The 17,396-nt window shown below is 42.2% G+C and overlaps 1 protein-coding gene across 3 annotated transcripts in view; it reads right to left on the reverse strand.

Moving 5' to 3' along the window:
- Window positions 1–17,396, reverse strand: part of LOC122548976 (phospholipid-transporting ATPase ID) — a 272,266-nt gene that overhangs the window by 113,452 nt on the left and 141,418 nt on the right. The window lies entirely within an intron of this gene.

A 17,396-nucleotide genomic window follows, 5' to 3' on the forward strand; every position in this document is an offset into this window, starting at 1 on the left:
AAAATATTGACAATTTACCTTAAAAATGAAACAAATATCCATTGGGGTATTGCTTAAAAATACTATTAAATTTACTTTTCCTTTTAATGATACATATTTCATTACAATAAGCCATGCTCTTAACATATACTTGAAGTGCTCATACTTCCATCAGTTAGAACAAGAGAACCATACAAACTAAACCGCATAGAATGGGGCCATTCAGCCCATCTTGTTCATGATGAAACTAAAGATGTCAATGAAGAAATTAAAAATAATAATATAAACTGATGAATAAATCACAAGGTAGATCAAAACATGAAAAGCAAAATACTGCAGATACTGGAAATCAGAAACAGGCAGAAAGTGGTGGAGAAACTCAACCAATCTGGCAGCATCTGTGGAGAGAAAGAGGATTAATGTGTTGAGTCTAGAATTATTCTTCTTAAGCGTCAAAACGTGTTGTCTTCCATGGCATAGCCATCTAGTTTCTCATTGTCAGCATGTTTAGGTTACATTAAGAAACATGGGCCACATTGATTTGTCTGTGAGCCAAAACATGGAACTGAAGTATGGTTATATTTTGTCACCTCCCAGTTGCTTGCTATTTCAACAAGCAATTCTGAAGATACAAGTCATTCTCTGCCATTTCCACCACCTCCAGCAGGAGGCCACCACCAAACATACTTTCTCCTCCCCTTCTCTGTCAGCATTCCACAGAAATCATTCCCTCCATAACAAATTCAGTAAAATAGATTGTCTCACATGTAACATTTCTCCAGACCAGGAGGAAAGAACATCAAGAGAAAATTTTCAGAGAGAACACAAGTGTTTTGCTGTAGCAGGGATAGTTGTATAGCAGCTTTCAAACCTCAAAAGCTAAAACTAAAATCCTAGTTCTATGGATGCTTGCCCCCACCCCATTCATGCTGCTTTTATTGTTCCAATCTTAAAGAAAAAACCAAGGCCTCACAAACTGTTTACTTTATTGGTTTGGACCAGATTGCTCTGACTTATGTCTCAACCTCTCTTCCTAGAAAAAGGCTAAAATACATCTCTTAAAGCTATAGTGGCATCAAACCTTTTAAAAGAAAACCATCGATATAGAGATGGCTTCACTTTTAAAAATCTTTACTTTTACATGATCAATGCACTACAATATATATACATTACACTGACTCTAAGCATGCAAGCATTTAATGGAAATGGACTACAATCCATTTCTTCCCACCACCAAACATCTCCATCTCCACTCATCAAAGTCGTGATGAGTCAGCAATTCTGCTTCTTGTCCTGCCACGTATATAAATTTAAAATTAAATGGCTGCATTAATAAGCTCAACTAAACAGCCTGGAATTCTTATCCTTAATTTTTTCCAAAACGTTTAGGGATTATGCTTAGTACATTCAATTGTCTAAGACACAACCTGAGCAACTTAATTGTTGAAACATTACAACGCCAACACCAAACTCAATGTTTCCTTCTCAATTAGAGTCATGGAGATGTACAGCACAGAAACAGACTCTTCAGTCCAACTCATCCACGGTGACCATATATCCTAAACTGACCTAGCCCCATTTGCCAGTATTTGGCTAATGTCCCTCTGAACCCTTTCTATTCATACACACATCCAGCTGCCTTTTAAATGTTATCATTGCACCAGCCTCCACCACTACATCTGGCAGCAATTCCATACATGCACCCACGCCCTGCATGAAAACGTTGCCCCTTAGGTCCCTTTTAAATCTTTCCCCTCTCACCTTAAACCTATGCCTTCTAGTTTTGGACTCCTCATCCCCGGGGAAAATACATTGTCCACTTACCCAATCTATGCACCTCATGATTTTATAAACCTCAATAAACCTCAGCATCCGACACTCCAGGAAAAACAGCACCAATCTATTCAGTCTCTCCCTAAAGCTCAAACCCTCCAACCCTGGCAACATCCTTGTAAATCGTTTCTGAACCCTTCCAAGTTTCACAACATTCTTCCTAAAGCAGGGAGACCAGAATTACATGCAGCATTCCAAAAGTGGCCTAACCAATGTCCTGTACAGCCATAACATGACCTCCCAACTCCCATACTCAATGCACTGACCAATAAAGGCAAGCATAAAAAACACATTCTTCACTATCGTACATACCTGTGATTCCACTTTCAAGGAACTATCAACCTGCGCTGCAAGGTCTCTTACATCAGCAACAGTTCCCAGGATCTTATCGTTAAGTGTATAAATCCTGCCCTGATTTGCTTTTCCAAAATGCAACATCTCATATTTATGTGAAATATGATGTGGAATATTTCTGTTGCTGAATATTCAGCTTTTTGGAAAAATACCCAATAGGCCTTTCTATCTTCTTGTCACTTCCTCGAAAAAGTACAGCACCAATGCCAACATCAGTTTTTATCAATAGTCCCTGGAATGCCGGAGACTGAGGGGTGACCTTACAGTGGTTTATAAAATCATGAGGGGCATGGATAGGATAAACAGACAAGGTATTTTCCCTGGGATGGGGGAGTCCAGAACTAGAGGGCATAGGTTCAGGGTGAGAGGGGAAAGATATAAAAGGGACCAAAGGGACAATGTTTTCACACAGAGGCTGGTACGTGTATGGAATGAGCTGCCAGAGGAAGTGGTGGAGGCTGGTACAATTACAGCACTTAAAAGACATCTGGATGGGTAGATGAATAGGAAGAGTTTAGAGGGATATGAGTGCTGGCAAATGGGACTAGATAAGGTTAGAGTATCTCAGCGGCATGGACCAAAGGGTCTGTTTCCATGCTGTATATCTTGATGACTCTATGATAGTCACCTTGAATAGCTTTGAGTAATTAGGTGGCTAATGCCAGAGCAGTGGCCAACTCAGCTTTCAAGTTGTCAAATGCCTTCTGAGATTTGTCCGTCCATTGAAAGTTTCTACACTTTTTCAATAAGTCAGTCAGTGGATCAACCACATTGCTAAAATTCGGTACGTAATTCCGATATAAGCTAGTTAGTCCCAGGAATCATAGTACTTCCCTCTTCGTCAATGGTTTGGTAAACTCCCCAATAACCCAGATCCAGCAGTGAATATTGCAACACAATGCTGGTCACAGGCCTCCAGTCCAAAAAGCCACCATCCACATCTACCTTCTGTCTCCTATCTTTGAGCCAATGGCTAGCTCTCCCTGTATTCCATGTGATCTAACCTTGCTAACCAGTTTACCATGTGGAACCTGGTCAAACCTATGCAATCTGGGCAAATGCGAAGTGATTCATTTTGGAAAGTCTAATTCGAGAGCGAGCTATACTGTAGGAAGAGCCTTGGCAAAAGTTGATGAGCAGAGAGATCTGGGAGTTCAGGTCCATTGTACCCTGAAGGGAACTGCATAGGTAGAAAGAGTGGTCAAGAGGCATATGATATGCTTGCCTTCATCGGACAGGGTACTGAATATAAGAGCTGGCAAGTCATGTTAAAATTGGACAAGACTTTGGATCGGCCGCATCTAGATTACTGCGTACAGTTCTGGTTGCCATATTATCAAAAGGATGTGGACACTTTGGAGACGGTGCAGAGAAGGTTTACGAGGATGTTGCCTGGTATGAAAGGTGTTAGCTATGAAGAGAGGTTGAGTAGGTTAAGATTATTTTCATTAGAAAAAAGGAGACTGAGGGGGGACCTGATTGAGGTCTACAAAATCATGAAGGGTGTAGACAGGGTAAATAGAGATAAGTTTTTTCCCAGGGTGAGGGATTTAATAACGAGAGGTCACGCATTCAAGGTGAGACGAGAAAAGTTTAAGTACACAGAAAGTACTTTACACAAAGGGTGGTAGGTGCCTGGAACACGTTGCCAGCAGAGGTAGTAGAGGCAGGCATGGTAGATTCATTTAAGGTGCATCTGAACAGATCCATGAGTAGGTGGGGAGCAGAGGGATACAGATCCTTAGGAATTGGGTGACAGGTTTAGGCAGTGGATTTGGATCAGCACAGGCTTGGAGGGTGTACATTTTCTTTGTTCTTTGTTCAATCAATTAATACAATTGTAAAATGTTCCTAAAATGTGAGAATACATATCAAGAATGCTGGTTTTATCACTGCCTGAAGATTTCCAATTACCTGACATGTATGACATATCTGGTAAGAATCAACCACATATCTGTGCAGTCCAGGCCAAGAAAAAATGTTTTTGCATTTTGTCTAGAGCTTTCCTTTCTCCTAAATGACCTTACACAGGTACCTCATGAGCTACCCACAAAACCACTTTTCTACAACCACTGGTAATAAAACTTGATGAACTTTTGCCCATTTTTCATCACCTGAATATGTAATAGTCTCTGTTTTCTCATCAAGACTTCATTTCTAAGATAGTAATATTCTGGGATTTATTCAGATTATACTTCTGTGAATGCTGTTTGATACAATTGCTTTAGTGTTTCATCCTTCTGTTGTAATTCAGCTCGCTTCTCTGAACTAAAAATATTCATCTTGTTCTCTACCTGTCCTTGTTTTTTCTCAACAATTTGATCAAACATAGTCTCTGGTAATTGTTCTTCAACTTCCTTATCTTTATTCCGTGATTTCTCCTCCTGGTTCAATCTGTAGCTATGTGATCTTGTTACCACACAGTCAGGTAAAATCCCAGGATGCACTTCCTGTAACACCTTAGTTGCCTGATTTTCCACTGTCTTTTCAACCACAGTTGTCATCACTCCCACCTGTGATCGAGCTATAACATTACCAAGGATAAATTGTATTTCTAAATCAAGAATTTCTCTATTATTCATACCACAACTTCACCACTTTTCACCAGACTCTCCAACCTCACTTTATATAATGGATCACTATTCTTCTCACCATGAATTCCAAATATCACCACCTTTTCTGACAACACTCCTTCTGAATTACGTATATTTTGAACTCTCACCATAAAAGACTGACTTGTTCCCATATCTCTTTAATTTTAAATTTCTTTACTTGCACTTCCTGGCACACATGAGTAAACCCCACCCATGCAAGCAAATTCTTTAAAGAGATCTCGCACTTTCTTTTCAACCAACTCTTGATCAGGTTGTACATTCTTCTGCAGCTTGTTAGCTTCCACTATGCTTTCCTTTACCACTTCAACAAAGCTCACTGGCTTACGCTATTTTCCCACATTTGTGTTTCCACTGCTTTTTCTAAAACCACCAACACTGCGACTTCATGTGGCTTACTTTATTACAATGAAAGTACCTGAGCTTTTTAACTTCTCTTTTCCCCTCATGTGTTTCTTTTTTACTGTGAGATAAACTATCCTCATTATCTTCAATGAGATCTCCTTATCCTTTACCACCTGAGGATTTATCTTTTCCACAATTTCTATCCCTCACAGATCCAAGTTGATGTCAGAAGCCAAACTTTGATTTCTGAACCAACTCTGAACCAATCTGCCATTTCCACTATTAACTTACAGTTTTAACTCCGCTCTTCCACGGAGTTCTTGCTACTTCAGGAACTGAATTTTTAAACTCTTCCAAAATAATTGTCTCTCCAAGAGCATCATATGTTTAATTTATTTTCAATGCTTTTATCCACCTATTAAAGTTACTTTGTTTGATCCTTTCAAACTCTATGTACATCTGACCAGGTTTCCTCCTTAGATTCCTAAAACATTGTCTCGTAGCACAAACAGCCAGGTTTCTGGTATTGAGACTGGCTCTAGTGCAACGAGGGGTACGTCGGGTTCCAAGAGATCAATTGTGTGAGAGGATTCTCTAGTCTAAGGTACAGACAGATGTTTCTGTGGCCAGCAGCGAAAAATCAGAATGGTGTGTTGCTTCCTGGTGCCAGGATCAAGGATGTCTCAGAGAGGGTGCAGAATGTTTTCAATGGGGAAGAGGGGCCAACAAGAGGTCATTGTCCACATTGGAACCAATGACATAGGAAGCAAAAAGACTGAGATTCTGAAGTGTGATTACAGAGAATTAGGCAGAAATTTATAAAGGAGGTCCTCAAGAGTAATAATATCTGGAATACTCCCAGTGCTACGAGCTAGTGAGGGCAGGAATACGAGGATAGAGCAGATGAATGAATGGCTGAGCAGCTGGTGAATGGGAGAAGGATTCACATTTTTGGATCATTGGAATCTCTTTTGGGGCAGAAGTGATCTGCACAAGGACGGATTGCACCTAAATTGGAAGGGGACTAATACACTGGCAGGGAGATTTGCGAGAGGTGCTCAGGAGGATTTAAACTAGTAAGGTGGGGCGTGGGACCCAGGGAAATAGTCAGGAAAGAGATCAGTCTGAGACTGGTACAGTTGAGAACAGAAGAGAGTCAAACAGTCAGGGCAGGCAGGGACAAGGTAGGACTAATAAATTAAACTGCATTTATTTCAATGCAAGGGGCCTAACGGGGAAGGCAGATGAACTCAGGGCATGGTTAGGAACATGGGACTGGCAGAAATATGGCTCAAGGATGGGCAGGACTGGCAGCTTAAATGTTCCAGGATACAAATTCAACAAGAAGGATAGAAAGGGAGGCAAGAGAGGAGGAGGAGTGGCCTTTTTGATAAGGGATAGCATTACAGCTGTGCTGAGGGAGGATATTCCCGGAAATACATCCAGGGAAATTATTTGGGAGGAATTGAGAAATAAGAAGGAGATGATCACTTTATTGGGATTGTATTATAGACCCCCTAATAGTCAGAGGGAAATTGAGAAACAAACTTGTAATGAGATCTCAGCTATCCATAAGAATAATAGGGTGGTTATGGGAGGGGATTTTAACTTTCCAAACATAGACTGGGACTGTCATAGTGTTAAGGGTACAGATGAAGAGGAAATTTTTTTAAGTGTGTACCAGAAAAATTTCTGATTCAGTATGTGGATGTACTACTGGAGAAGGTGCAAAACTTGACCCACTCTTGGGAAATAAGGCAGGGCAGGTGACTGAGGTGTCAGTGGGGGACCACTTTGGGGCCAGCGACCATAATTCCATTAGATTTAAAATAGTGATGGAAAAGGATAGACCAGATCTAAAAGTTGAAGTTCTAAATTGGAGAAACGCCAATTTTGACGGTATTAGGCAAGAACTTTCAAAAGCTGATTTGGGGGCAGATGTTCGCAGGTAAAGGGACAGCTGGATAATGAGAAGTCTTCAGGAATGAGATAACGAGAATCCAGAGAAAGTATATTCCTGTTAGGGTGAAAGGAAAGGTTGGTAGGTATGGGGGATATTGGATGACTAAAGAAATTGAGGGTTTGGTTAAGAAAAAGAAGGAAGCATTTGTAAGGTAGAGACAGGGGAGATAAAGTGCATCCTTAGAAGAGCATAAAGGCAGTAGGAGTATACTTAAGAGGGAAAGCAGGAGGGCAAAAAGGGAACATGAGATAGCTTTGGCAAATAGAATTAAGGAGAATCCAAAGGGTTTTTACAAATACATTAAGGACAAAAGGGTAACTAGGGAGAGGATAGGGCCCCTCAAAGATCAGCAAGGCGGCCTTTGTGTGGAGCCGCAGAAAATAGGGGAGATATTAAACATGTATTTTGCATCAGTATTTACTGTGGAAAAGGATATGGAAGATATAGAATGTAGGGAAATAGATGGTGACACCTTGTAAAATGTCCATATTACAGAGGAGGAAGTGCTGGATGTCTTGAAATGCATAAAGGTGGATAAATCCCCAGGACCTGATCATGTGTATCCTAGAACTCTGTGGGAAGCTGGGGAAGTGATTGCTGGGACTCTTGCTGAGATACTTGTATCATCAATAGTCACAGGTGAGGTGCCGGAAATCAGGAGGTTGGCTAACGTGGTGCCACTGTTTAAGAAGGGTGGTAAGGACAAGCCAGGGAACTATAGACCAGTGAGCCTGACATCGGTGGTGGGCAAGTTGTTGGAGGGAATCCTGAGGGACAGGATGTACATGTATTTGGAAAGGCAAGGACTGATTAGGGATAGTCAACATGGCTTTATGCGAGGGAAATCATTTCTCACAAACTTGATTGAGTTTTTTGAAGAAGTAACAAAAAAGATTGATGAGGGAAGAGCGGTAGGTGTGATCTATATGGACTTCAGTAAGGCGTTCAACAAGGTTCCCCATGGGAGACTGAATACAGGGAGAACTAGCCGTTTGGATACAGAACTGACTCAAAGGTAGAAGACAGAGGGTGGTGGTGGAGGATTGTTTTTCAGACTGGAGGCCTGTGACCAGTGGAGTGCCACAAGGATCGGTGCTGGGTACACTACTTTTCGTCATGATGATTTGGATGTGAGCATAAGAGGTACAGTTAGTAACTTTGCAGATGACACCAAAATTGGAGGTGTCGTGGACAGTGAAGAAGGTTACCTCAGATTACAACAAGATCTTGATCAGATGGGCCAATGGGCTGAGAAGTGACAGGTGGAGTTTAATTCAGATAAATGTGAGGTGCTGCATTTTGGGAAAGCAAATCTTAGCAGGACTTATACACTCAATGGTGAGGTCTTAGGGAGTGTTGCTGAACAAAGAGACCTTGGAGGGCAGGTTCACAGCTCCTTGAAAGTGGAGTTGCAGGTAGATAGGATAGTGAAGAAGACGTTTGGTATGCTTTCTTTTATTGGTCAGAGTACTGAGTACAGGAGTTGGGAGGTCATGTTGCAGCTGTACAGGACATTGGTTAGGCCACTGTTGGAATATTGCGTGCAATTCTGATCTCCTTCCTGTCGGAAAGATGTTGTGAAACTTGAAAAGGTTCAGAAAAGATTTACAAGGATGTTGCCAGGGTTGGAGGATTTGAGCTTCGGGAGAGGTTGAATGGGCTGGGGCTGTTTTTCCTGCAGCGTCGGAGGTTGAGGGGTGACCTTATCGAGGTTTACAAAATCATGCAGGGCATGGATAGAATATATAGACAAAGTCTTTTCCCTGAGGTCGGGGAGTCCAAAACTAGAGGGCATAGGTTTAGGGTGAGAGGGGAAAAATGTAAAAGAGACCTAAGGGGCAACTTTTTCACACAGAGGGTGGTACGTGTATGGAATGAGCTGCCCGAGGAAGTGGTGGAGGCTGGTACAATTGCAACATTTAAAAGGCATTTGGATGGGTCTATGAATAGGAAGGGTTTGGAGGGATATGGGCTGCATGCTGGCAGGTTGGACTAGATTGGGTTCGGATATCTGTTCGACATGGACGGGTTGGACCAAAGGGTCTGTTTCCATGCTGTCCATCTCTATGACTCTATTCCTGGTACTAGCTCATTTGCACTTAAGTTAGCTTTTTTCATCTCATCACCTCATCATACACCCCAGATACTTCCTCTGATAGAGATGCAAATACCTCACTATCTCTACCTACCAATTGTTATTGGATCAACAATAACCACATGGTCATCAGCCATTTCATTTGTTTAGCTACTTTCTCAAATGAAACGAGAAAGGCTTCTGCATCCATCTCGTTGAACCTAGGAATGCTTGGGCATATTTAAACAGTCCCCACCAGATCTTTGGCTGCAATCACTATCCTCATCACTACTCCTACGCTTCACCTCTACACCTATCATTTTAGGTCGATTTTGAGTTTTCAGCTCCAACCTCTAAAGTTCAAAAAAATCTCTCTTTTTCCCATTCTCTCTCTCTCTCTTTGTTTTTCTTCTGCCAGGGCTTTTCTTCCTTTTACTTTTTCTTTTGTCACTTTCTTTTTCCTTGACCATTGCCTCTAATTCAAGCAGCTTCATTTGCAATTGAATTTTAGCCATTCTGGCAATTGTAAATGTTGAACTATTGTGACAATTATCTCCCCATTTTGCAAGGACAAAGGCAACCCCAACCCCACCTTGTTTCCCAATTCCAAAAAGTTCTTGCTCACTTTCTGTAAAACTCCGGAAGAGACTTCTTTCACCCTTCAGGATTCCTGAAGAAGGGCTCATGCCCGAAACGTCGATTCTCCTGCTCCTTGGATGCTGCCTGACTTGCTGCGCTTTTCCAGCAACACATTTTCAGCTCTGGTGCTGGAAAAGCACAGCAGTTCAGGCAGCATCCGAGCAGCAGGAAAATCGATGTTTCGAGCAAAAGCCCTTCTTCAGGAATACAGGCAGAGTGCTTGAAGGGTGGAGAGATAAATGAGAGGACGGTGGGGGTGGGGAGAAAGTAGCATAGAGTACAATAGATGAATGGGGATGGGGATGGAGGTGATAGGTCAGGGAGGAGGGTGGGAGAAGGTAGCAAAGAGTACAATGGGTGAATGGGGGTAGGATGAAGATGATCGGTCAGAGAGGAAGGTGGAGTGGATAGGTAGAAAGGAAGATAGGCCGGTAGGACAGGTCATGGGGACAGTGCTGAGCTGGAAGTTTGGAACTGGAGGTGAGGTGGGAGAAGGAGCAATGAGGAAACTGGTGAAGTCCACATTGATGCCCTGGGGTTAAAGTGTTCCGAGGCGGAAGATGAGGCGTTCTTCCTCCAGGCGTGAAGGAGGCTCAGGACCTCCATGTCCTCGGCTCAGTGGGAGTGGGAGTTGAAATGTTGGGCCACAGGGCGGTGTGGTTGATTGGTGTGGGTGTCCCAGAGATGTTCCCTAAAGTGCTCTGCTAGGAGGCATCCAGTCTCCCAAACGTAGAGGAGACCGCATCGGGAGCAATGGATACAATAAATGATATTGGTGGATGTGCAGGTGAAACTTTGATGAATGTGGAAGGCTCCTTTGGGGCCTTGGGTGGAGGTGAGGGAGGAGGTGTGGGCGCAGGTTTTGCAATTCCTGTGGTGGCAGGGGAAGGTGCCAGGACGGGAGGGTGAGTTGTTGGGGGGTGTGGACCTGACCAGGTAGTCACGGAGGGAACGGTCTTTGCGGAAGGCAGAAAGGGCTTGGGAGGGAAATATATTCCTGGCAGTGGGGTCCGTTTGGAGGTGGCAGAAATGTCAGCAGATGATTTAGTTTATGCGAAAGTTGGCAAGGTGGAAGGTGAGCACCAGGTGGGTTCTGTCCTTGTTACAGTTGGAGGGGTGAGGTCTGAGGGCGGAGGTGCGGGATGTGGACGAGATGCATTGGAGGGCATCTTTAACCATGTGAGAAGGGAAATTGCGGTCTCTAAAGAAGGAGGCCATCTGGTGTGTGCTGTGGTGGAACTGGTCCTCCTGGGAGCAGATACGGCAGAGGATCCAGAGATCCAGGTCATGTTCTGTGAACCTTGCTTTGAATCATACAACAAGGACAATGAAATTTGAATTCAATAAAAATATGAAAATACAAGTCTAATGACCACAAAAACATTGCTGATTTTTGTAAAAACCCATCTCATTCACTAATAACGAATCTAGTATGTACGTTAATACGTACTCTAGGGAGGAAAAGTCTGCTGCTTATGCCTGGTTGACCTACATGTGACTCCAGATTGATAACAAAGTGGCTCACTCTGAATGGCCCTTTGAAATGGCCTTGCAAGCCACTCTTGGTGATTGATATTAAAATCGATAAACAGAATGGTCTGTGCCTTTGCCACCCTCACTGCTTCCTCCAAGTTGTACTCATCAGCAAAGGAGTGTAAATTAATAGGAGGTTCCATGCCCATGTTTGAACCGATGCCATGAGACTTCATGGGGTCCAGAGTCAATGTTGACGTCTCACAGGGCACTCCTATGCCATCACAAATGCTGAGCCAGTCCCACTGTGGGACAGTAAATACCAGAAATGGTAATGGCGCTATCTGGGACATTGCTTGTAAATATGATCGCCATTACTGATGGAACTAGTCAAGTCCTAAATGACATAGCTGCTAGAAGCTGTGGGAAAAACAGAAAGAAATAACATACTTTATCTCATCCTCACTAATGTGCCAGCTGCAAATGCATCTGTTCATGACAGTATCGGTAAGAACCATAGCATAGCATAGTCCTTGTGGGTTATAGTGAGAATACGCTTAATCATGTGGTATAGCACCGTCACTAAATGAACAGATCTAGCAGCTCAAGACTGAGTATCAAAGAGTCGTGTGGGTCTTCAGCAGTAGACGAACTGTGCTTCAACACAATGTGCAACCTCGTGGCTCTGCATATCCACTGTCTCCCAGTGTGGAGGTGTTGGTACAATGGTAGTGCTGTTAGACTAGTAAACCAGAGACCCAGATTAATGCTCTGGGAGCATGGGTTCAAATACTACCATAGCTGATTGTGAAACTTGAGTCCAATAAAAATCTAGAAATACCAATTATCTGTCCTCTGAAATAGCTCCAACAAGCCATTCAGTTTAAGGGACAATTATGGATGCAAAATAAATGCTGGCCAAGCCATTGAACCCACATCCCATGCATATATACACTTAATAAGCAATTTTATCACTAACATTAAGTCACAGGATCAACTCTGGTTCAAAGAACAATGCAGGATGACATGCCAGGTGCAGTACCAGGCATATTAAAAATTTTGTGCAACTTTGTGAAGCTACAAAACAGGAATATTTTGTATCAAACAACATGGGCATAAAAAGACAGACAGAGCTCAGCAATTTCATAACCAATGGATCAGATCTAAGCTCTGCAGTCCTGCCATATCCAGTAGTGATTGGTGGTACACATCCAAATGTCTCACTGGAGGAAGAGGCTACACAAAAGTTCCCTTGCACAATGATTGGAGAGCGCAGTACATCAATGCAAATGAAAAGGCTGAGCATTTGCAACAATCTTCAGCCAGAAGTTCCAAGTACCTAATCCATCATGGATACTTCCAAAGGTGACGAGCATCAGACCATGGGGTTGGGAGTAGTATATCAGCATTGACAGAGGATTGACTAGCTAACAGAAGACACAGAAATAAAACAGAGGAGTGCAAATGCTGAAAGTTTGAAACATTAAACCAAAACTGCTGTGGTTTGGCTGCATATACAGAGAGAAACAGAGTTAACATTTTGAGACAATGACCCTACTTCACAATGGGAAGAAGGAGGAGTGGGCTGAATGAGTTGGGGAACTGTGAGCTGGGAGGCTGTTGGGGGTGGGGTAGGTCTCCAGATGAGATGAAGGGGAAGGAGGTAAAAGCAGGTCATATAGAGTTGGGGGACTATGAACTGGAAATGTGTCGGAGAGTTAGATCCCTAGATGAAATAAGGGACCAACAGACCATTGGGATAAAGAGTGTTTTTTTCAGGACGGTAATCTATAACCAGTGGTGGGCTACGTGGTTCAGTGTTGGGCCCACAATTATGTACAATATATATTAATGACTTGGATGAGGGAAGTGAACATACATTGAATGATTATTTGGCTAAGTAGTGGTGTGTAGAGATATGGGGAAAAGGCAGATTAGCCCAAGATAACAGAGCCAGTGCAGGCACAATGAGCCAAAAGGTTTCCTTCTGCATTGTAATAATGCTGTGATTCTGTGACTATAGCCACGTTTCCCGATGACACAAAAATAGCTGGAAAGACAAGTAAGAACTGGCTCAAAGGTAGAAGACAGAGGTTGCTGGTGGAAGGTTGCTTTTCAGACTGGACGCCTGCAACCAGTGGTGTACCACAAGGTTCAGTGTTAGGTTCACTGCATTTCATCATTTATATCAATGATTTGGAATTGAACATAGGATGTATAGTTAGTAAGTTTGCAGATGACACCAAAATTGGAGATGCAGTGGACAGTAAGAAGGTTACCCGAGATTTCAATGGGATCTTGATCAGATGGGCCAATAGGCTGAGGAGTGTCAAATGGAATTTAATCTTTAAAAAGTGAGTTGCCACATTTTGGAAAACCAAATCAGAGTAGGCCTTATACACTTAATGATAAGATCCGAGGGAGTGTTGCTGAACAAAGAAACCTTGGACTGCAGGTTCATAGCTCCTTGAAAGTTGAGTTGCAGGTTAATAGGATAGTGAAGAAGGCACTTGGTATGCTTTCCTTTATTGGTCAGTGATTGAGTACAGGAGTTGGCAGCTGTGCAGTACATTGGTTAAGCCGCTTTTGGAATAATGCATGCAATTCTGGTCTCCTTCCTATCAGAAGGATGTTGTGAAACTTGAAAGGGTTCAGAAAAGATTTACAAGGATGTTGCCAAGTTTGGATGTTTTGAGCTATAGAGTGAGGTTGAATAGGCTGGGGCTGTTTTCCCTGGAGTGTCGGAGGCTGAGGGATGACCTTATAGAGGTTTATAAATTTAAGAGGGGCATGGATAGAATAAATAGACAAGGCCTCTCCTTTGGGTTGGGGGAGTCCAGAACAAGAGGGCATAGGTTCAGGGTGAGAGGGGAAAGATATAAAAAGGACCTAAGGGACAACTTTTTCACGCAGAGAGTGGTGTATGTATGGAATGAGCTGCCAGAGGAAGTGGTGGAGACTGGTACAATTGTGGCATTTAAAAGGCATCTGAATGAGTAGATGAATAGGAAGGATTTAGAGGGACATGGGTCCAGTGCTGGCGAATGGGACAAGATTAGGTTAGGATATCTGGGTGACATGGACGAGTTGGACCAAAGGGTCTGTTTCCAAGTTGTATGTCTTTATGACTCTATGATGAGGATGATATAAAGAGTCTACAAAGAGATACTGATAGGTTTAGTGAGCAGGAAAAAAGTTTGCAGATAGATTATAATATGGGAAAACATGACGACACTTTGATAGGAAGTCTCAGAGATGAAAAAGACTGCAGAGAACTGCAGCAAAAAAGGAGTTTGGGGTTCTTCGAGCATAAATACAAAAAGCTTGCATCCATGTTCAGCAGGTATTAGTGATGGAAATAGACTGTTGGCTTATATGTCCAAAAGGGAATGGAATATAAAAGAGAGGAAGGTGCTGGCCTTGCTGAAACTATGCAAGGCAGTAGTCAGCCACCACACCTGGAATACTATGAACAATTTGTTGCTCATGTATAAAGAAGTCATGCTGGCATTGAAGGCTCACTTAGTTGAGAAGGTTACTAGGATGGTATCAGGAATGAAGATTATGGGGAAAGGTTAAGTAGATTATCCTTTAGGTAGAAGAAAGACAAATCCAACTTGGCCAATAACTGCCCCACACTGATGATTGAGTCTACTCTCAATCATCAGTAAAGTGATGGAAGAAGTCATCAACAGTACTTTCACACAGCACTAGTATATCAATAACCTGCTCACTGATTGTCAGTTTGGATTCTGCCTGCCATAGTTCAAACATGGATGGAAGTGCTGAATTCTAAAGGTGAGGCCAGAGTAGCTGACCTTGATAATAATTTGACTGAGATTGGCTTAGATGTTCAATCAAAACTGGAATTAATGGGAATCAGGGCAAAACTCTCTTTTATTTGGAGTTATGCTTGGCACAATGGAAGATTGCTGTGGTATTAGATGTCAGTCACTTCAGCTATGGAATATTTCCGTAGGAATTCCTCGGGTAGTGTCTTAAGCCCAACCGCTGTCAGCTGTTTCAAAGACCTTCGCTCAATCATAAAGTCAAAAGTAGGTGATGTTGGCTCATGGTTGCAAATTTTCAGCAACATTCGAAGCTCCTCAATACCGAAGCAATCCATGGACAAATACACAATATCCTGGTTTGGGTTGAGAAGTGGCAAGTGATCTTTGTACACAAAATTGCCAAGAAATGACCATTTTCAACAAAGAAGAATGTAAAAATTGCCCCTTGAAATTCAGCTGCATTGCTATTGCTGAATCCTCCACTATCAACATCCTAGGAGTTACTATTGACTAGAAACCTACCTCTTTACTTCCCAAGGAGTAGTCCATAATCTTCATGGCATAAGTCAGGAATGTGTTGGAATACTTCCTGGTGGCCTAGACGAGTGCAGCTGCAACAATACTCTAGAAACATGACTCCATCCAGGACAAAGCAGCCCACTTGATAGGCATCGCATCACATATGTTCAGTCCTTCCACCACCAATTTCCCATAGCAGTCATGTGTAGTTGCTCCAAGATACACTACAGAAATTCACCAAGGCTCCTGAAACAGAACTCCCCACACCATACACTATGACCATCTATAAAGACACGAGCAACAGATAAGGGCTAACACCACTACCTACAAGCTCCACTCTGAACTATTCATCATTCCTTCGGAATTGATTAGGAACAGACAATGTACATTTGTAAAGGCAGAGGTAAGAGTAACTAACCAAGCATGTTGAGGTGGGAATCCTCTAAGAATTCTGTGCATTTTAATAAGATTACCACACATTGTTCATTGAATATTGGCTCATTTTCTCCTCACTGAACAGCCTATGTGGCACGGGGATCAGTCTAGTGACCCTTTGTTCCACTCCTTCAAAGTCATGTTTTTCCTAAACAAGATCAAAACTGCACAACTGGTGAATATCTAGCTTACTCTTACACTCGAACTCCCTTGCAATAAATGTTAACATGTCATTTGCAGTCCTAACTGTTTGCTTACCTACAAATTAAATTCATGTGACTTGTTTGCAAGAATATCCAAAACTCTCCAATGCTGTACTGAGGGAGTATTGCACACTCAGAGGTGCAGTCTTTCAGATGAGACATTAAATGGAGGTCCCATCTGCTTGCTCAGGTGTATGCAAAAGATCCAATGGCACTATTTTGAAGAAGAACAGGGGAGGTATCCCCAGTGTCCTGCCCAATATTTATCCTTCCATCAACATCACAAATATAGATTATCTGGCCATTATCACATTTCTATTTGTGCAAATTTTCTGAGCAAACATTAGCTGATACATCATGCAATAGGCTCAACAGTATGGGGGAAATAGAAGAGCTGATATGTAGACAGATTTCAGAAGTGTAGAAGTAATAGGGTAGTGATAGTCAGAGATTTCAACTTACTTAACATTATCTGGGGTAGTTTTTAGTATGAAAGGTTTAGAGGGAGCTCATTATTAAAATGCATCCAGGAGAGCTTTTTAAGTTAGTATGCAGAAGGCCCAAAAGGAAGGAGCAATCTTAGATTAATTTTAGGTAATGAAGATGGACCACTATCAGTGTACAGAAGCATTTTGCAGATAGTGATCATAACTCCTTTAGATTCAAGATTGTTATGGAAAAGGTCAAGAATGGGCCTGAAATCGCAGTTCTGAAGTGCGAAAAGGTGATTTAATAAGATCAGGTATGATTTATCCAGATGGGCTGGGAGCCAATACTTTTAAATCTCTGTCAGAGAAGTAGATGCGTTCAAGAAGGAAACTGGGAGAGTTCAGAGTCAACATGTTCCAAAAAAGACAAAGGGTGAAACCAATGACTGCTGCGAACCCTGGATATCAAGAGACATATGGGATTGGATAAAGAGAAAAGGGAAGCTAATGGCAGATAACAAGGATTAAAAACAGCAGAAGTCCTAGATAAATACAGAACATACAAGGGAAAACTTCAAAAGGAAATCAGGGGAGCAAAGAGGGGACATGAAAGAATAATGGTTGGTAAAAGAAAAGAAAACCCTAAGTTATTTTACAAATACATTAAGAATAAAATGATAACTCGGGAAAACCTATGCCCCATTAAGGACCACAGTGATAATCAATATGTGTAGCCAGAGGCCAAAGG

This window comes from Chiloscyllium plagiosum, unplaced genomic scaffold (assembly GCF_037043375.1).
Source record: "Chiloscyllium plagiosum isolate Xiang-an unplaced genomic scaffold, Cpla_swu_hap1 HiC_scaffold_1, whole genome shotgun sequence".
Lineage (NCBI taxonomy): Eukaryota > Metazoa > Chordata > Chondrichthyes > Orectolobiformes > Hemiscylliidae > Chiloscyllium > Chiloscyllium plagiosum.